This window comes from Panulirus ornatus, chromosome 6 (assembly GCF_036320965.1).
Source record: "Panulirus ornatus isolate Po-2019 chromosome 6, ASM3632096v1, whole genome shotgun sequence".
In the NCBI taxonomy this organism is placed as follows: Eukaryota; Metazoa; Arthropoda; class Malacostraca; order Decapoda; family Palinuridae; genus Panulirus; species Panulirus ornatus.
The window spans coordinates 33,563,695-33,587,463 of NC_092229.1; the positions used below are offsets into that span (position 1 = coordinate 33,563,695).

General features: G+C 40.9%; 1 protein-coding gene across 3 annotated transcripts in view; it reads left to right on the plus strand.

Annotated features, from left to right (window-relative positions):
* The first annotated feature begins 3,252 nt into the window (after window positions 1-3,252).
* Window positions 3,253-23,769, plus strand: part of LOC139749151 (DBH-like monooxygenase protein 1) — a 171,253-nt gene continuing 150,736 nt past the window's right edge. For 2 of the 3 annotated variants that reach the window (XM_071662791.1, XM_071662789.1), the window contains exon 1: window positions 3,253-3,475. The gene's annotated coding sequence lies outside the window, so the exon portion shown is untranslated. Of the gene's footprint in view, window positions 3,476-3,864; window positions 4,180-23,769 lie in introns of all 3 variants that reach the window. The other variant, XM_071662790.1, reaches the window with a different exon arrangement.

The window sequence follows — 23,769 nt, forward strand, 5'->3', positions numbered from 1 at the left end:
AATACATCCCTACCATCCTAGTGATGGAGGTAAGCACATCTCCACCATCCTAGTGATGGAGGTCAATACATCCCCACCATCCTAGTGATGGAAGTGAGCACATCTCCACCATCCTAGTGATGAAGGTGAGCACATCTCCACCATCCTAGTGGTGGAGGTCAATACATCTCCACCATCTAGTGATGGAGGTGGTACAATTAAACTTTTCCACCATCCTAGTGATGAAGGTGAGCACATCTCCACCATCCTAGTGGTGGAGGTCAATACATTCCACCATCCTAGTGATGGAAGTGAGACATCTCCACCATCCTAGTGGTGGAGGTCAATACTCCCCACCATCCTAGTGATGGAGGTGACACATCTCCACCATCTAGGTGGAGGTTAATAACATCCCCACCATCCTAGTGATGGAGGTTTAATACATCCCCACCATCCTAGTGATGGAGGTGAGCACATCTCCACCATCCTAGTGATGGAGGTCATACATCCCCACCATCCTAGTGATGGAGGTGAGCACATCTCCACCATCCTAGTGATGGAGGTCATAAACATCCCACCATCCTAGTGATGGAGGTGAGAACATCTCCACCATCCTGATGGTGGAGGTCAATACATCCTTACCATCCTAGTGATGGAGAAGAGCACATCTCCACCATCCTAAAGATGGAGGTCAATACATCCCCACCATCCTAGTGATGGAGGTGAGCACATCTCCACCATCCTAGTGTTGTAGGTAAGTATATCCCCATCACCCTACTGGTTGAGGTCAGTAGATCTCCATCACCATAGTGGTGTAGGTCAGTACAACCCCATGACCCTAGTGATGGCGATGAGTACATTCCCATCTGTCAGGTGGCGGAGTGAGTACATACCCATCACCCTGATGTTGGAGGTAATCACATTTCATCACCCTAGTGGTGAAGGTGAGTACATCACCCTCGGTCAGGTGGTGGAGGTGATGGAGATGTGTATATTCCCATCATTCTGGTGGTGGAGGCTAGTTCATTCCCATCATTCTGGTGGTGGGGGCTAGTTCATTCCCATCATTCTGGTGGTGGGGGCTAGTTCATTCCCATCATTCTGGTGGTGGGGGCTAGTTCATTCCCATCATTTTGGTGGTGGAGGCTAGTTCATTCCCATCATTCTGGTGGTGGAGGCTAGTTCATTCCCATCATTCTGGTGGTGGAGGCTAGTTCATTCCATCGCCTGAGTGGTGGAGGCTAGTTCATTCCCATCATTCTGGTGGTGGAGGCTAGTTCATTCCCATCATTCTGGTGGTGGAGGCTAGTTCATTCCCATCATTCTGGTGGTGGAGGCTAGTTCATTCCCATCGCCTGAGTGGTGGGGGCTAGTTCATTCCCATCATTCTGGTGGTGGAGGCTAGTTCATTCCCATCGCCCGAGTGGTGGAGGCTAGTTCATTCCCATCATTCTGGTGGTGGGGGCTAGTTCATTCCCATCGCCTGAGTGGTGGGGGCTAGTTCATTCCCATCATTCTGGTGGTGGAGGCTAGTTCATTCCCATCGCCCGAGTGGTGGAGGCTAGTTCATTCCCATCATTCTGGTGGTGGGGGCTAGTTCATTCCCATCATTCTGGTGGTGGGGGCTAGTTCATTCCCATCATTCTGGTGGTGGGGGCTAGTTCATTCGCATCATTCTGGTGGTGGGGCTAGTTCATTCCCATCAGCCTGAGTGGTGGGGGCTAGTTCATTCCCATCATTCTGGTGGTGGGGGCTAGTTCATTCCCATCATTCTGGTGGTGGGGGCTAGTTCATTCGCATCATTCTGGTGGTGGGGGCTAGTTCATTCCCATCGCCTGAGTGGTGGGGGCTAGTTCATTCCCATCATTCTGGTGGTGGAGGCTAGTTCATTCCCATCGCCCGAGTGGTGGAGGCTAGTTCATTCCCATCATTCTGGTGGTGGAGGCTAGTTCATTCCCATCATTCTGGTGGTGGAGGCCAGTTCATTCCCATCGCCTGAGTGGTGGGGGCTAGTTCATTCCCATCATTCTGGTGGTGGAGGCTAGTTCATTCCCATCATTCTGGTGGTGGAGGCCAGTTCATTCCCATCGCCTGAGTGGTGGGGGCTAGTTCATTCCCATCATTCTGGTGGTGGAGGCTAGTTCATTCCCATCATTCTGGTGGTGGGGGCTAGTTCATTCCCATAATTCTGGTGGTGGGGGCTAGTTCATTCCCATCATTCTGGTGGTGGGGGCTAGTTCATTCCCATCGCCCGAGTGGTGGAGGCTAGTTCATTCCCATCATTCTGGTGGTGGAGGCTAGTTCATTCCCATCATTCTGGTGGTGGAGGCTAGTTCATTCCCATCATTCTGGTGGTGGAGGCTAGTTCATTCCCATCATTCTGGTGGTGGAGGCTAGTTCATTCCCATCATTCTGGTGGTGGAGGCTAGTTCATTCCCATCGCCTGAGTGGTGGGGGCTAGTTCATTCCCATCATTCTGGTGGTGGAGGCTAGTTCATTCCCATCGCCCTAGTGGTGGAGGTGAGTACATATTCGTCACCATGGTGGTGGAGTTCAGTAAATCCCCATCACTCTCGTGGTGGAGGTCAACACATCCTCAGTAAAGGTTGAGGGACATTATACACTTCCCTCCTGCCTCATCTCTGGCTGTATTATGCTACATTCAAGATGATCCTAAGCGTCACACAAGGCCACTACGTTTTCTGGAGTGTATGCAGGAAACATTTACATGTCCCTCCGTCCCTGCTCCCATGATGATACCGTCCTGTGTGTGTTTGTCCATGTGTCTTACGGTCGTAGTGGGGATTTTATAGCGTAGGTTCAAGTAATTTCAGGAATGGACAAGAGCTTTGCTACATCGTCGTCCCACTACACACACACACACAACACACACACACACACAACACACACAACACACACACACACACACACACAGGTTATATCTGCCGTAACACGTCTGAAGGCCATCAGGTGAATATGAACATGGTTGGAAGTGACATAAAAACAGCCAGCCTGGGTTGCGGGTCTTACCCGCTCATTACAGAGAACACACTAGGAAAACATTCTCCTTTATTTATCGTTTCATCCCGAAGTTGTGAGGTAAGTAAAAGATCGTCTGACTGTGTTTATGAGATTTTCCATAGCTGTCCTGAGGTGAGAACCAATTAAGATTGAGCAACAAAAGTCTGTCTAATCTGAGGAAATTGTGTTTCACATAATGAATATTTCTATCACTTGCGTCCAGGTTCATGAGTCAGCGCCCCAGGGTCCTTCAGAACCAGTTGAGCTGCAGTTTACAACACACCTGGACGCGCTCCGCCGAGCCTCTACTGAGCAAGTTTACGGCAGCTTTGCAATGTTCCCTGGTCTGTTGGCGGATTCTGTGTGATGGTGTGGCCTATAGTCTAGCTGATGAAGGTCACGTCAAAGGTGTAGCCATCATAGCCAAGTGGAGCACCCTATGGTTTCCAGAAACTAGGAAACAGTATCACTGGAGGTAAACATTACCCTATTACACAGCTTTGCTCATACACAGTTCTTTTTTCTGGAGACTTTAACACCTTGTGTGTTGTACTTTTTGCTCTCCTATACTTAGACTTTCATGAACGTGACCATAACAATGTTTACTAAATCCAATAACTCGTGCAGGCGTCAACCATTGCGACCTGTTTAACTGGCAGTGAGTTACATAGTCAAGTGAAACCCATCGAACAGGTTGAGAAATGCTCAAAATCCGTTGAATTCAGAATATGAATTTAAAGTAGTGATCGTCATGGGCGCACGTGTTGTTCAGAGAAAATAACTTAGTTCCAATATAACTTCGCAGAATTTCTCCAACATTTCTCTGCTATTCATTGAACTTTTCTTTTTTTTTTCTTTAACAAGCTTGCAGTCTGCCAAGAGAACCTTGCTCCTCCCAAGACCCAGATAGTTGAGTGTAATGAATACAATTATATTCTGAAAGTTTTATCTATAATATGATACCTACCAAGCACCTACGCCATTTCAACAGAGAAAACAAAAAGTGGGAAGACATTGTCAATCGAGCCATCCAGTCATATGTGGCAACTAAGAAACTGTTAAGTGACCGACGAGCGAACGACTCAAGTGAGTCTGTGTTCAAGAGTGGCAGGTCTAACACACAGCTCCTACAGCGCCCCAGAAAGCTTGTTATTGAGAACATCCTCAGCTTGGGATAAGGTCAGCCTTGGTTCATTTTCAGCACAGCTTAGCAGTTTAAAATCGGAGGATGAGGTGACATCAACCTAATACAGATAGAAAAAAAGGATGTTTGAACACACACACACACACACACACACACACACACACACACACACACACACACACACACATATATATATATATATATATATATATATATATATATATATATATATATATATATATATATATATATATATTGCAATAGGAAATGAAAAGCCGTAAGTTCCCGAATGCACTTTATAGAGTACCATGTAAGAATTGTCACATGTTTTATTAAAAGATAGGCAGGCTACTAAAAAGCTTTATGTTAGACATAAGGATCATAGATATGATATAAAAACTGAACAAGAATCAAATGCCTTGTTTGATCATGTTAAAAATTATGATCATTGTACTGACTAGAGAAATGCCAACTCAGTTATTAACTCTAGCACGTTTACTACGAGAAATATCATTGAATCTATTGTCATTAAATACACATAGAATTGTAACATTAATATCAATGGATAAGTTTACTCTAGATTAAATTTGTAAACATTTCCCTTTCTTGTCCCTATAACAAAAATCTTATGATATACATGTTGCCAGACTCGAACGCACCAACCCGATCTTCAGCATTCGGGTAACGCCTGTTTACCAATGATATCCTAGTTACGTCTCTAGTATTTCAATTGACTGTTATATTTCTCTTTCTTGTATCTCCCTTGATGTGATCATTACACGAAAGTGCACTTAGAAACTTATCGTGTTCCATTTTCCAGAGGATTATCAGCATATATATATATATATATATATATATATATATATATATATATATATATATATATATATATATATATATATGTATATGTATATATATATATATATATATATATATATATATATATATATATATATATATATATATATATATATATTACACAGAAACCACATCTCTCTTTCCACATCCAGACCCCACAGAACTTTCCATGCTTTACCCCAGACGCTTCACATGCCCTCGTTCAATCCATTGACAGCACGTCGACCCCGGTATACCACATCGTTCCAATGCATTCTATTCCTTGCACGCCTTTCACCCTCCTGCATGTTCAGATCCCGATCACTCAAAATCTTTTTCACTCTATCTTTCCACCTCCAATTTGGTCTCCCACTTCTCGTTCCCTCCACCTCTGACACATATATCCTCTTGGTCAATCTTTCCTCACTCATTCTCTCCATGTGACCAAACCATTTCAAAACACCCTCTTCTGCTCTCTCAACCACACTCTTTTTATTTCCACACATCTCTCTCACCCTTACATTACTTACTCGATCAAACCACCTCACACCACATATTGTCCTGAAACATCTCATTTCCAGCACATCCACCCTCCTGCGCACAACTCTATCCATAGCCAACGCCTCGCAACCATACAACATTGTTGGAACCACTATTCCTTCAAACATACCCATTTTTGCTTTCCGAGATAATGTTCTCGACTTCCAAACATTCTTCAAGGCTCCCAGAATTCTAGCCCCCTCCCCCACCCTATGATTCACTTCCGCTTCCATGGTTCCGTCCGCTGCCAGATCCACTCCCAGATATCTAAAGCACTTTACTTCCTCCAGTTTTTCTCCATTCAAACTTACCTCCCAATTGACTTGACCCTCAACCCTACTGTACGTAATAACCTTGCTCTTGTTCACTTTTACTCTTAACTTTCTTCTTTCACACACTTTACCAAACTCAGTCACCAGCTTCTACAGTTTCTCACATGAATCAGCCACCAGCGCTGTATCATCAGCGAACAACAACTGACTCACTTCCCAAGCTCTCTCATCCACAACAGACTGCATACTTGCCCCTCTTTCCAAAACTCTTGCATTCACCTCCTTAACAACCCCATCCATAAACAAATTAAACAACCATGGAGAAATCACACACCCCTGCCGCAAACTTACATTCACTGAGAACCAATCACTTTCCTCTCTTCCTACACGTACACATGCCTTACATCCTCGATAAAAACTTTTCACTGCTTCTAACAGCTTGCCTCCCACACCATATATTCTTAAAACCTTCCACAGAGCATCTCTATCAACTCTATCATATGCCTTCTCCAGATCCATAAATGCTACATACAAATCCATTTGCTTTTCTAAGTATTTCTCACATACATTCTTCAAAGCAGACACCTGATCCACACATCCTCTACCACTTCTGAAACAACACTGCTCTTCCCGAATCTGATGCTCTGTACATGCCTTCACCCTCTCAATCAATACCCTCCCATATAATTTACCAGGAATACTCAACAAACTTATACCTCTGTAATTTGAGCACTCACTCTTTTCCCCTTTGCCTTTGTACAACGGCACTATGCAAGCATTCCGCCAATGCTCAGGCACCTCACCATGAGTCATACATACATTAAATAACCTTACTAATCAGTCAACAATACAGTCACCCCCTTTTTTAATAAATTCCACTGTAGTACCATCCAAACCTGCTGCCTTGCCAGCTTTCATCTTCCGCAAAGCTTTTACTACCTCTTCTCTGTTTACCAAATCATTTTCCCTAACCCTCTCACTTTGCACACCACCTCGACCAAAACACCCTATATCTGCCACTCTATCATCAAACACATTCAACAAACCTTCAAAATACTCACTCCATCTCCTTCTCACATCACCATTATTTGTTATCACCTCCTCATTAGCCCCCTTCACTGAAGTTCCTATTTGCTCCCTTGTCTTACGCACTTTATTTACCTCCTTCCAAAAATCTTTTTATTCTCCCTAAAATTTAATGATACTCTCTCACCCCAACTCTCATTTGCCGTCTTTTTCACCTCTTGCACCTTTCTCTTGACCTCCTGCCTCTTTCTTTTATACATCTCCCACTCATTTGCATTTTTTCCCTGCAAAAATCGTCCAAATGCCTCTCTCTTCTCTTTCACTAATAATCTTACTTCTTCATCCCACCACTCAGTACCCTTTCTAATTAACCCACCTCCCACGCTTCTCATGCCTCAAGCACCTTTTGCGCAAGCCATCACTGCTTCTCTAAATACATCCCATTCCTCTCCAGTTCCCCTTACCTCCTTTGTTCTCACCTTTTTCCATTCTGTACTCAGTCTCTCCTGGTACTTCCTCACACAAGTCTCCTTCCCAAGCTCACTTATTCTCACCACTCTCTTCACCCCCAACATTCTCTCTTCTTTTCTGAAAACCCATACAAATCTTCACCTTCGCCTCCACAAGATAATGATCAGACATCCCTCCAGTTGCACCTTTCAGCACATTAACATCCAAAAGTCTCTCTTTCGTGCGCCTATCAATTAACACGTAATCCAATAACGCTCTCTGGCCATGTCTCCTACTTACATACGTATACTTATGTATATCTCGTTTTTTATTCCAGGTATTCCCAATCACCTGTCCTTTTTCAGCACATAAATCTACAAGCTCTTCACCATTTCCATTTACAACACTGAACACCCCATTTATGCCAATTATTCCTTCAACTGCCACATTACTCACCTTTGCATTCAAATCACCCATCACTATAACCCGGTCTTGTGCATCAAAACCACTAACACACTCATTCCGCTGCTCCCAAAACACTTGCCTCTCATGATCTTTCTTCTCATGCCCAGGTGCATATGCACCAATAATCACCCATCTCTCTCCGTCAACTTTCAGTTTTAGCCATATCAATCTAGAATTTACTTTCTTACACTCTATCACATACTTCCACAACTCCTGTTTCAAGAGTAGTGCTACTCCTTCCCTTGCTCTAGTCCTCTCACTAACCGCTGACTTTACTCCCAAGACATTCCCAAACCACTCTTCCCCTTTACCCTTGAGCTTCCTTTCACTCAGAGCCAAAACATATATATATATATATATATATATATATATATATATATATATATATATATACATATATATATATATATATATATATATATATATATATATATATAAATATATATATATATATATATATATATATATATATATATATATATATATATATATATATATATATATATATATATATATATATATATATATATATATATATATATATATGAATAAAGTGCATATGAACGCGCACCTTCATAGAACATACAAACCTCCAACAACCAGGATCGAACCCGAAACCACTGTGTAAAAGGCTCTTACACAGGGGTCACGGGTTCGATCCTGGCTGTTGGAGGTTTGTATGTTCTATGAAGGTGCGCGTTCATATGCACTTCATTCGTATTCATATACCTCCGCGTTGTACAGTTGGGTCGGTAAAATGCTATCTGCTGGCTATGTGCACCTGTTGGGAAATAACCGGTGTACACCCTGTTGCACACCAACGTGAGACGAAGGGTATTCGAGTACTTAGTATTCGAATAGTTATTACCCATTACCCAGGCCCATAAGATATCGGTTAGCAATCCCGCCTGTTAGACAGGGGTCCCGGGTTCGATCCTGGCTGTTGGAAGTTTGTATGCTATATATATATATATATATATATATATATATATATATATATATATATATATATATATATATATATATATATACTTTTTTCCTTATTTAATCTATTATACTTTGTCGCTCTCTCCCGTGTCAGCAAGGTAGCGCAAGGAAACAAACGAAAGAATGGCCCAACCCACCCACATACACATGTATATACATACTCGTCCACACACACACATATACATACCTATACATTTCAACGTACATATATATATATATATATATATATATATATATATATATATATATATATATATATATATATATATATATATATATATATATATATATATATATATATTTTTTTTTTTATACTTTGTCGCTGTCTCCCGCGTTTGCGAGGTAGCGCAAGGAAACAGACGAAAGAAATGGCCCAACCCACCCCCATACACAATGTATTTACATACACGTCCACACACGCAAATATACATACCTATACATCTCAATGTACACGTATATATACACACACAGACAAATACATATATACCCATGCACACAATTCACACAGTCTGCTTTATTCATTCCCATCGCCACCTCGCCACACATGGAATACCATCCCCCTCCCCTCTCATGTGTGCGAGGTAGCACTAGGAAAAGACAACAAAGGCCCCATTCGTTCACACTCAGTCTCTAGTTATCATGCAATAATGCCCGAAACCACAGCTCCCTTTCCACATCCAGGCCCCACACAACTTTCCATGGTTTACCCCAGACGCTTCACATGCCCTGATTCAATCCACTGACAGCACGTCAACCCCGGTATACCACATCGATCCAATTCACTCTATTCCTTGCCCTCCTTTCACCCTCTTGCATGTTCAGGCCCCGATCACACAAAATCTTTTTCACTCCATCTTTCCACCTCCAATATATATATATATATATATATATATATATATATATATATATATATATATATATATATATATATATATATATATATATGTATTTTTTTTTTTTTTTTTTTTGTTACTATTCGCTATTTCCCGCATTAGCGAGGTAGCGTTAAGAACAGAGGACTGGGCCTTTGAGGGAATATCCTCATATGGCCCCCTTCTCTGTTCCTTCTTTTGGAAAATTTAAAAAAAAATGAGAGGGGAGGATTTCCAGCCCCCCGCTCCCTTCCCTTTTAGTCGCCTTCTACGACATGCAGGGAATACGTGGGAAGTATTCTTTCTCCCCTATATATATTTATCTATTTATTCACTTTGCCCCGTCGCTGCCTCCCGCGCCAGCGAGGTAGTGCAAGGAAACAGACGAAAGAATGGCCCAACCCACCCACATACACATGTATATACATACACTTCCACACACACCACATATACATACCTATACATCTCAACGTATACATATATATACACACACAGACATATACATATATACCCATGTACATAATTCATACTGTCTGCCTTTATTCATTCCCATCGCCACCCCGCCACACATGGAATAACAACATCCTTCCCCCTCATGTGTGTGAGGTAGTGCTAGGAAAAGACAACAAAGGCCCTATTCGTTCACACTCAGTCTCTAGCTGTCATGTAATAATGCACCGAAAACCACAGCTCCCTTTCCACATTCCAGGCCCCACAAACTTTACATGGTTTTACCCAAACGTTTTCACATGCCCTGGTTCAATCCATTGACACCATGTCGACCCCAGTATACCACATCGTTCCAATTCACTCTATTCCTTGCACGCCTTTCACCCTCCTGCATGTTCAGGCCCCGTAACTCAAAATCTTTTTCACTCCATCTTCCCCCTCCAATTTGGTCTCCCACTTCTCCTCGTTCCTCCATCTTTGACAACGTACTTTCCTCTTTGTTAATCCTCCTTACTCATCCTCACGAGTCCAAATTATTTCAACAAAGCCACTTCTGCTCTCTCAACCACTCTTTTTTTACCACACATATGTTTTACCCTTTCATTACTTAGTCAATCAAACCACATATATTTATTTCATATATATTTGTCATTTCCATATTAGTGAGGTAGTGTTAAGAACATGAGGATAGAGGACAAAGCGGATATATGCATCAGAAGTGGAGGGAACAATCACCCCGCCAATTAATACCAATTTCTCAACTGCCCATATCCCATATCTCTTGCACATGCTATCACTGCTTCACTAAATATCTCCCCTTCCCCTTGCTTCATTTGCTTACAACTTTAGCTATTCTATACCCAATCTCTTCTAAACATTTCACACACACACACACACACACACACCTCTTTTTTCCAAGCTCATTTCTTTCTCACCCTCTCTCATTCATATTAGTTTCCCTCCCAGCACATTAACATCTAGGAGTCTATCTTTTGCACACCTATAAATTTGTACAGAGTCCAACACTTCTCTCTGACCAGGTTCCCTACTCACTGATGTATATTTATGCATCTCCCTTAAAAAAAAAAAAAAAAAAAAACAGGTATTCCTAATCACCATACCATTTTCTGCACACAACTCCACAAGCTGTTTTACTATTCATATTTCACCTCAGTAATACCCAATATCTCCTAATTCTGCCATCAATGGCCACATTACTTACTCTTGCAATAGTATGACCCCCTCAAATGGCCACCCTTACTCACTCTTGCAATTATGCCATCAATGGCCCCATTACTCACTCTTGCAATTATGCCATCAATGGCCACATCACTCACTCTTGCAATTATGCCATTTTAATGCCATCGCATTACTCACTCTTGCAATTATGTAATCAATTTTTTACCACATTGCCCCACCCTTGCAAAAATTAAAGCCATCACTGGCCCACCATTACTCACTCTTGCAATTATGCATTTAATGGCCATATTACCCACTCTTGCAATTATGTTATCAATGGCCACATTACTCACTCTTGCATTATGTCATCAATGGCCCCATTACTCACTCTTGCAATTATGTTATCAATGGCCCTTACTCATTCTGCAATTAGTCATCAATGCCCCATTACTCACTTTTTGCAATTATGTCATCAATGGCCACATCACTCTTGCAATTATGCCATCAATGGCCACATATCACTCTTGCAATTATGTAATCAATGGCCCCATTGCTCACCCTTTCAATTATGCAATCAATGGCCAAAATTGCTCACATCTTGCAATTATGACATCAATGGCCACATTACTCACTCTTGCAATTATGACATCAATGGCCAAATTACTCACTCTTGCAATTATGTCATCAATGGCCAACATTACTCACTCTTGCAATTATGCATCAATGGCCACATTACTCACTCTTGCAATTATGCCATCAATGGCCTTATTACTCACTCTTGCAATTATGTAATCAATGGCCATATTACTCACTCATGCAATTTGTCATCAATGGCCACATTACTCACTCTGCAATTATTCCATCAATGGCTACATTACTCACTCTTGCAATTATGACCCTCAATGGCCACATTACTCACTCTTGCAATTATGCTATCAATGGCCACATTACTCACTCTTGCAATTATGCCATCAATGGCCACATTACTCACTCTTGCAATTAGCCATCAATGGCCACATTACTCACTCTTGCAATTATGCCATCAATGGCCACATTACTCACTCTGAATATGTATCAATATATATACTATTATAATATAATATATATATATATATATATATATATTATATATAATATATATATATGTCTATCTATATATGTCTATATATATATGTCTAATTATATATGTATATATATATATAATATATCTATTATTTTTATGATATTATATATATATATATTAATATAATTTTTTTTTTTTTTTTTTTTTTATACTTTGTCGTGTCTCCCGCGTTTGCGAGGTAGCGCAAGGAAAAAGACAAAGAAAGGGCCCCAACCCCCCTACAATGTAATACGTCCACACCGCAATTTCATACCTACACACTTTCCATGCTTTACCCAGACGCTTCACATGCCCTCGTTCAATCCATTGACAGCACGTCGACCCCTGTATACACATCGTTCCAATTCATTCTATTCCTTGCCCTCTTTCACCCTCCTGCATGTTCAGATCCCGATCACTCAAAATCTTTTTCACTCTATCTTTCCACCTCCAATTTGGTCTCCCACTTCTCGTTCCCTCCACCTCTGACACATATATCCTCTTGGTCAATCTTTCCTCACTCATTCTCTCCATGTGACCAAACCATTTCAAAACACCCTCTTCTGCTCTCTCAACCACTCTCTTTTTATTTCCACACATCTCTCTCACCCTTACATTACTTACTCGATCAAACCACCTCACACCACATATTGTCCTGAAACATCTCATTTCCAGCACATCCACCCTCCTGCGCACAACTCTATCCATAGCCAACGCCTCGCAACCATACAACATTGTTGGAACCACTATTCCTTCAAACATACCCATTTTTGCTTTCCGAGATAATGTTCTCGACTTCCAAACATTCTTCAAGGCTCCCAGAATTCTAGCCCCCTCCCCCACCCTATGATTCACTTCCGCTTCCATGGTTCCGTCCGCTGCCAGATCCACTCCCAGATATCTAAAGCACTTTACTTCCTCCAGTTTTTCTCCATTCAAACTTACCTCCCAATTGACTTGACCCTCAACCCTACTGTACGTAATAACCTTGCTCTTGTTCACTTTTACTCTTAACTTTCTTCTTTCACACACTTTACCAAACTCAGTCACCAGCTTCTACAGTTTCTCACATGAATCAGCCACCAGCGCTGTATCATCAGCGAACAACAACTGACTCACTTCCCAAGCTCTCTCATCCACAACAGACTGCATACTTGCCCCTCTTTCCAAAACTCTTGCATTCACCTCCTTAACAACCCCATCCATAAACAAATTAAACAACCATGGAGAAATCACACACCCCTGCCGCAAACTTACATTCACTGAGAACCAATCACTTTCCTCTCTTCCTACACGTACACATGCCTTACATCCTCGATAAAAACTTTTCACTGCTTCTAACAGCTTGCCTCCCACACCATATATTCTTAAAACCTTCCACAGAGCATCTCTATCAACTCTATCATATGCCTTCTCCAGATCCATAAATGCTACATACAAATCCATTTGCTTTTCTAAGTATTTCTCACATACATTCTTCAAAGCAAACACCTGATCCACACATCCTCTACCACTGCTGAAACAACACTGCTCTTCCCGAATCTGATGCTCTGTACATGCCTTCACCCTCTCAATCAATACCCTCCCATATGATTTACCAGGAATACTCAACAAACTTATACCTCTGTAATTTGAGCACTCATCCTTTTCCCCTTTGCCTTTGTACAACGGCACTATGCAAGCATTCCGCCAATGCTCACGCACCTCACCATGAGTCATACATACATTAAATAACCTTACTAATCAGTCAACAATACAGTCACCCCCTTTTTTAATAAATTCCACTGCAGTACCATCCAAACCTGCTGCCTTGCCAGCTTTCATCTTCCGCAAAGCTTTTACTACCTCTTCTCTGTTTACCAAATCATTTTCCCTAACCCTCTCACTTTGCACACCACCTCGACCAAAACACCCTATATCTGCCACTCTATCATCAAACACATTCAACAAACCTTCAAAATACTCACTCCATCTCCTTCTCACATCACCATTATTTGTTATCACCTCCTCATTAGCCCCCTTCACTGAAGTTCCTATTTGCTCCCTTGTCTTACGCACTTTATTTACCTCCTTCCAAAACATCTTTTTATTCTCCCTAAAATTTAATGATACTCTCTCACCCCAACTCTCATTTGCCGTCTTTTTCACCTCTTGCACCTTTCTCTTGACCTCCTGCCTCTTTCTTTTATACATCTCCCACTCATTTGCATTTTTTCCCTGCAAAAATCGTCCAAATGCCTCTCTCTTCTCTTTCACTAATAATCTTACTTCTTCATCCCACCACTCAGTACCCTTTCTAATCTGCCCACCTCCCACGCTTCTCATGCCTCAAGCATCTTTTGCGCAAGCCATCACTGCTTCCCTAAATACATCCCATTCCTTTCCAGTTCCCCTTACCTCCTTTGTTCTCACCTTTTTCCATTCTGTACTCAGTCTCTCCTGGTACTTCCTCACACAAGTCTCCTTCCCAAGCTCACTTATTCTCACCACTCTCTTCACCCCCAACATTCTCTCTTCTTTTCTGAAAACCCATACAAATCTTCACCTTCGCCTCCACAAGATAATGATCAGACATCCCTCCAGTTGCACCTTTCAGCACATTAACATCCAAAAGTCTCTCTTTCGTGCGCCTATCAATTAACACGTAATCCAATAACGCTCTCTGGCCATGTCTCCTACTTACATACGTATACTTATGTATATCTCGTTTTTTATTCCAGGTATTCCCAATCACCTGTCCTTTTTCAGCACATAAATCTACAAGCTCTTCACCATTTCCATTTACAACACTGAACACCCCATTTATGCCAATTATTCCTTCAACTGCCACATTACTCACCTTTGCATTCAAATCACCCATCACTATAACCCGGTCTTGTGCATCAAAACCACTAACACACTCATTCCGCTGCTCCCAAAACACTTGCCTCTCATGATCTTTCTTCTCATGCCCAGGTGCATATGCACCAATAATCACCCATCTCTCTCCGTCAACTTTCAGTTTTAGCCATATCAATCTAGAATTTACTTTCTTACACTCTATCACATACTTCCACAACTCCTGTTTCAAGAGTAGTGCTACTCCTTCCCTTGCTCTAGTCCTCTCACTAACCGCTGACTTTACTCCCAAGACATTCCCAAACCACTCTTCCCCTTTACCCTTGAGCTTCCTTTCACTCAGAGCCAAAACATATATATATATATATATATATATATATATATATATATATATATATATATACATATATATATATATATATATATATATATATATATATATATATAAATATATATATATATATATATATATATATATATATATATATATATATATATATATATATATATATATATATATATATATATATATATATATATATATATATATATATATATATGAATAAAGTGCATATGAACGCGCACCTTCATAGAACATACAAACCTCCAACAACCAGGATCGAACCCGAAACCACTGTGTAAAAGGCTCTTACACAGGGGTCACGGGTTCGATCCTGGCTGTTGGAGGTTTGTATGTTCTATGAAGGTGCGCGTTCATATGCACTTCATTCGTATTCATATACCTCCGCGTTGTACAGTTGGGTCGGTAAAATGCTATCTGCTGGCTATGTGCACCTGTTGGGAAATAACCGGTGTACACCCTGTTGCACACCAACGTGAGACGAAGGGTATTCGAGTACTTAGTATTCGAATAGTTATCACCCATTACCCAGGCCCATAAGATATCGGTTAGCAATCCCGCCTGTTAGACAGGGGTCCCGGGTTCGATCCTGGCTGTTGGAAGTTTGTATGCTATATATATATATATATATATATATATATATATATATATATATATATATATATATATATATATATATATATACTTTTTTCCTTATTTAATCTATTATACTTTGTCGCTCTCTCCCGTGTCAGCAAGGTAGCGCAAGGAAACAAACGAAAGAATGGCCCAACCCACCCACATACACATGTATATACATACTCGTCCACACACACACATATACATACCTATACATTTCAACGTACATATATATATAATATATATATATATATATATATATATATATATATATATATATATATATATATATATATATATATATATATATATATATTTTTTTTTTTTTTTTTTATACTTTGTCGCTGTCTCCCGCGTTTGCGAGGTAGCGCAAGGAAACAGACGAAAGAAATGGCCCAACCCACCCCCATACACAATGTATATACATACACGTCCACACACGCAAATATACATACCTATACATCTCAATGTACACGTATATATACACACACAGACAAATACATATATACCCATGCACACAATTCACACAGTCTGCTTTATTCATTCCCATCGCCACCTCGCCACACATGGAATACCATCCCCCTCCCCTCTCATGTGTGCGAGGTAGCACTAGGAAAAGACAACAAAGGCCCCATTCGTTCACACTCAGTCTCTAGTTATCATGCAATAATGCCCGAAACCACAGCTCCCTTTCCACATCCAGGCCCCACACAACTTTCCATGGTTTACCCCAGACGCTTCACATGCCCTGGTTCAATCCACTGACAGCACGTCAACCCCGGTATACCACATCGATCCAATTCACTCTATTCCTTGCCCTCCTTTCACCCTCTTGCATGTTCAGGCCCCGATCACACAAAATCTTTTTCACTCCATCTTTCCACCTCCAATATATATATATATATATATATATATATATATATATATATATATATATATATATATATATATATATATATATATATATATATTTTTTTTTTTTTTTTTTTCTTACTATTCGCCATTTCCCGCATTAGCGAGGTAGCGTTAAGAACAGAGGACTGGGCCTTTGAGGGAATATCCTCATATGGCCCCCTTCTCTGTTCCTTCTTTTGGAAAATTTAAAAAAAAATGAGAGGGGAGGATTTCCAGCCCCCCGCTCCCTTCCCTTTTAGTCGCCTTCTACGACATGCAGGGAATACGTGGGAAGTATTCTTTCTCCCCTATATATATTTATCTATTTATTCACTTTGCCCCGTCGCTGCCTCCCGCGCCAGCGAGGTAGTGCAAGGAAACAGACGAAAGAATGGCCCAACCCACCCACATACACATGTATATACATACACTTCCACACACACCACATATACATACCTATACATCTCAACGTATACATATATATACACACACAGACATATACATATATACCCATGTACATAATTCATACTGTCTGCCTTTATTCATTCCCATCGCCACCCCGCCACACATGGAATAACAACATCCTTCCCCCTCATGTGTGTGAGGTAGTGCTAGGAAAAGACAACAAAGGCCCTATTCGTTCACACTCAGTCTCTAGCTGTCATGTAATAATGCACCGAAACCACAGCTCCCTTTCCACATCCAGGCCCCACAGAACTTTACATGGTTTACCCCAAACGCTTCACATGCCCTGGTTCAATCCATTGACACCATGTCGACCCCAGTATACCACATCGTTCCAATTCACTCTATTCCTTGCACGCCTTTCACCCTCCTGCATGTTCAGGCCCCGATAACTCAAAATCTTTTTCACTCCATCTTTCCCCCTCCAATTTGGTCTCCCACTTCTCCTCGTTCCCTCCATCTTTGACACGTACATCCTCTTTGTTAATCCTCCTTACTCATCCTCACGAGTCCAAATTATTTCAACAAAGCCACTTCTGCTCTCTCAACCACTCTTTTTATTACCACACATATGTTTTACCCTTTCATTACTTAGTCAATCAAACCACATATATTGTATTTCATATATATTTGTCATTTCCCATATTAGTGAGGTAGTGTTAAGAACATGAGGATAGAGGACAAAGCGGATATATGCATCAGAAGTGGAGGGAACAATCACCCCGCCAATTAATACCAATTTCTCAACTGCCCATATCCCATATCTCTTGCACATGCTATCACTGCTTCACTAAATATCTCCCATTCCCCTTGCTTCATTTGCTTACAACTTTAGCTATTCTATACCCAATCTCTTCTAGCATTTCACACACACACACACACACACACACCTCTTTTTTCCAAGCTCATTTCTTTCTCACCCTCTTCTCATTCATATTAGTTTCCCCTCCCAGCACATTAACATCTAGGAGTCTATCTTTTGCACACCTATAAATTTGTACAGAGTCCAACACTTCTCTCTGACCAGGTTCCCTACTCACTGATGTATATTTATGCATGTCCCTTAAAAAAAAAAAAAAAAAAAAACAGGTATTCCTAATCACCATACCATTTTCTGCACACAACTCCACAAGCTGTTGACTATTCATATTTCACCTCAGTAATAACCAATATCTCCTAATTCTGCCATCAATGGCCACATTACTTACTCTTGCAATTATGACATCAATGGCCACATTACTCACTCTTGCAATTATGCCATCAATGGCCCCATTACTCACTCTTGCAATTATGCCATCAATGGCCACATCACTCACTCTTGCAATTATGCCATCAATGGCCGCATTACTCACTCTTGCAATTATGTAATCAATGACCACATTGCTCACTTGCAATTATGCCATCAGTGGCCACATTACTCACTCTTGCAATTATGCCATCAATGGCCATATTACCCACTCTTGCAATTATGTTATCAATGGCCACATTACTCACTCTTGCAATTATGTCATCAATGGCCCCATTACTCACTCTTGCAATTATGTTATCAATGGCCACATTACTCATTCTTGCAATTATGTCATCAATGGCCCCATTACTCACTCTTGCAATTATGTCATCAATGGCCACATCACTCTTGCAATTATGCCATCAATGGCCACATTACTCACTCTTGCAATTATGTAATCAATGGCCACATTGCTCACTTGCAATTATGCCATCAATGGCCACATTGCTCACTCTTGCAATTATGACATCAATGGCCACATTACTCACTCTTGCAATTATGTCATCAATGGCCAAATTACTCACTCTTGCAATTATGTCATCAATGGCCACATTACTCACTCTTGCAATTATGCCATCAATGGCCACATTACTCACTCTTGCAATTATGCCATCAATGGCCTTATTACTCACTCTTGCAATTATGTAATCAATGGCCATATTACTCACTCATGCAATTGTCATCAATGGCCACATTACTCACTCTTGCAATTATGCCATCAATGGCTACATTACTCACTCTTGCAATTATGACATCAATGGCCACATTACTCACTCTTGCAATTATGCCATCAATGGCCACATTACTCACTCTTGCAATTATGCCATCAATGGCCACATTACTCACTCTTGCAATTATGTCATCAATGGCCACATTACTCACTCGTGAAATTGTCATCAATATATATATATATATATATATATATATATATATATATATATATATATATATATATATATATATATATATATATATATATGTCTATATATATATGTCTATATATATATGTCTATATATATATATATATATATATATATATATATATATATATATATATATATATATATATATATATATTTTTTTTTTTTTTTTTTTTTATACTTTGTCGCTGTCTCCCGCGTTTGCGAGGTAGCGCAAGGAAACAGACGAAAGAAATGGCCCAACCCCCCCCATACACATGTACATACGTCCACACACGCAAATATACATACCTACACAGCTTTCCATGGTTTACCCCAGACGCTTCACATGCCTTGATTCAATCCACTGACAGCACGTCAACCCCTGTATACCACATCGCTCCAATTCACTCTATTCCTTGCCCTCCTTTCACCCTCCTGCATGTTCAGGCCCCGATCACACAAAATCTTTTTCACTCCATCTTTCCACCTCCAATTTGGTCTCCCTCTTCTCCTCGTTCCCTCCACCTCCGACACATATATCCTCTTGGTCAATCTTTCCTCACTCATTCTCTCCATGTGCCCAAACCATTTCAAAACACCCTCTTCTGCTCTCTCAACCACGCTCTTTTTATTTCCACACATCTCTCTTACCCTTACGTTACTCACTCGCTCAAACCACCTCACACCACACATTGTCCTCAAACATCTCATTTCCAGCACATCCATCCTCCTGCGCACATCTCTATCCATAGCCCACGCCTCGCAACCATACAACATTGTTGGAACCACTATTCCTTCAAACATACCCATTTTTGCTTTCCGAGATAATGTTCTCGACTTCCACACATTTTTCAAGGCTCCCAAAATTTTCGCCCCCTCCCCCACCCTATGATCCACTTCCGCTTCCATGGTTCCATCCGCTGACAGATCCACTCCCAGATATCTAAAACACTTCACTTCCTCCAGTTTTTCTCCATTCAAACTCACCTCCCAATTGACTTGACCCTCACCCCTACTGTACCTAATAACCTTGCTCTTATTCACATTTACTCTTAACTTTCTTCTTCCACACACTTTACCAAACTCAGTCACCAGCTTCTGCAGTTTCTCACATGAATCAGCCACCAGCGCTGTATCATCAGCGAACAACAACTGACTCACTTCCCAAGCTCTCTCATCCCCAACAGACTTCATACTTGCCCCTCTTTCCAGGACTCTTGCATTTACCTCCCTAACAACCCCATCCATAAACAAATTAAACAACCATGGAGACATCACACACCCCTGCCGCAAACCTAAATTCACTGAGAACCAATCACTTTCCTCTCTTCCTACACGTACACATGCCTTACATCCTCGATAAAAACTTTTCACTGCTTCTAACAACTTGCCTCCCACACCATATATTCTTAATACCTTCCACAGAGCATCTCTATCAACTCTATCATATGCCTTCTCCAGATCCATAAATGCTACATACAAATCCATTTGCTTTTCTAAGTATTTCTCACATACATTCTTCAAAGCAAACACCTGATCCACACATCCTCTACCACTTCTGAAACCGCACTGCTCTTCCCCAATCTGATGCTCTGTACATGCCTTCACCCTCTCAATCAATACCCTCCCATATAATTTACCAGGAATACTCAACAAACTTATACCTCTGTAATTTGAGCACTCACTCTTATCCCCTTTGCCTTTGTACAATGGCACTATGCACGCATTCCGCCAATCCTCAGGCACCTCACCATGAGTCATACATACATTAAATAACCTTACCAACCAGTCAACAATACAGTCACCCCCCTTTTTAATAAATTCCACTGCAATACCATCCAAACCTGCTGACATATATATATATATATATATATCTATATATATATGTCTGTATATATATATATATATATATATATATATATATATATATATATATATATATATATATATATATATATATATATATACATACATTCGCAGACATATACATATATACACATATACACAATTCATACTTGCTGCTAGGAGAAGACAACAAAGGCCACAATCGTTCACACTCAGTCTCTAGCTGCCATGTATAATGCACCGAAACCACAGTTCCCTTTCCATATCCAGGTCCCATAAAACTTTCCATGGTTTACCCCAGACGCTTCACATGCCCTGGTTCAATCCATTGGCAGCACGTCGACCCCGGTATACCATATCGTTCCAATTCACTCTATTCCTTTCACGCCTTTCACCCTTCTGCATGTTCAGGCCCCGATTACTCAAAATCTTTTTCACTCTATCATTCCACCTCCAATTTGGTCTCCCACTTCTCGTTCCCTCCACCTCTGACACATATATCCTCTTTGTCAATCTTTCCTCACTTCTCGTTCCCTCCACCTCTGACACATATATCCTCTTTGTCAATCTTTCCTCACTTATTCTTTCCATGTGACTAAACCATTTCAAACCACCCTCCTCTGCTCTCTGAACCACATATTGTCCTCAAACATCTCATTTCCAAGACATCCATCCACCCTCCTCCGCACAACTCTTTCTATAGCCCACGCCTCGCAACCATATAACAATGTTGGAACTACCATTCCTTCAAACATACCGATTTTGCTTTCCGAGATAAAGTTCTCGAATTCCTCACATTTTTCAACGCTTCCAGAACTTTCATCCCCTACCCCACCCTTTGACTCACTTCCGCTTCCATGGTTTCATTCTCTGCCAAATCCACTCCCAGATATCTAAAACACTTCACTTCCTCCAGTTTTTCTCCATTGAAACTTACCTCCCAATTGACAAATCAATTGGGAGGTAATGATAACCTAATAACCTTGCTCTTATTCACATTTACACTCAGCTTTCTTCTTTCACACACTTCACCAAACTCAGTCACCAGCTTCTGCAGTTTCTCACCCGAATCAGTCACCAGCGCTCTATCATTAGGGAACAACAACTGACTCACTTCTCAAGCTCTCTCATCCACAACAGACTGCAAGCTAGCCCCTCTCTCCAAAACTCTTCCATTCGCCTCCCTAACAACCCCATCCATAAACAAATTAAACAACCATGGAGACAATGCTCCCCTGTCGCAAACCGACATTCACTGAGAACCAATCACTTTCCTCTCTTCCCACTCGCACACATGCCTTACATCCTCGATAAAAACTTTTCACTGCTTCTAACAACTTGCCTCCTACACCATATGTTCTTAATACCTTCAACAGAGCAACTCTATCAAAACCATCATATGCCTTCTCCAGATTCATAAATGCTACATACAAAGCCATTTGCTTTTCTAAGTATTTCTCACTTACATTCTTGAAAGCAAACACCAGATCTACACATCCTCTACCACTTCTGAAACCACACTGCTCTTCCCCAATCTGATGCTCTGTACATGCCTTCAACCTCGCAATCAATACCCTCCCATATAATTTCCCAGGAATACTAAACAAACTTATACCTCTGTATTTGAGCACTCACTTTTATCCCCATTGTCTTTGTACAATGGTACTATGCATGCATTCCGCCAATCCTCAGGCTCCTCACAATGAGTCAGACATACATTAAATAACCTTACCAACCAGTCAACAGCACAGTCCCCCCCTTTTTCAATAAGTTCCACTGCAATACCATCCAGACCCGCTGCCTTGCCGGCTTCCATCTTCCGCAATGCTTTTACTACCTTTTCTCTGTTTGCCAAATCATTCTCCCTAACTCTCTCACTTCGCATACCACCTCGTCCAAAACACCCTATATCTGCCACTCTATCACATAACACATTCAACAAACGTTCAAAATACCTACTCCATATCCTTCTCAAATCATCCCTACTTGTTATCACCTTCCCATTAGCCCCCTTCACCGATGTTCCCATGTGTTCTCTTCTCTTACGCACTTTATTTACCTCCTTCCAAAACATCTTTTTATTCTCCCTAAAATTTGATGATACCCCAGCTCTCATTTTCCCTCTTTTTCACCTCTTGCAACTTTCTTTTGACCTCCTGCCTATTTCTCTCATATATATCCCATTCATTTACACTATCTCCCTGCAAAACCCGTCCAAATGCCTCTCTATTTTC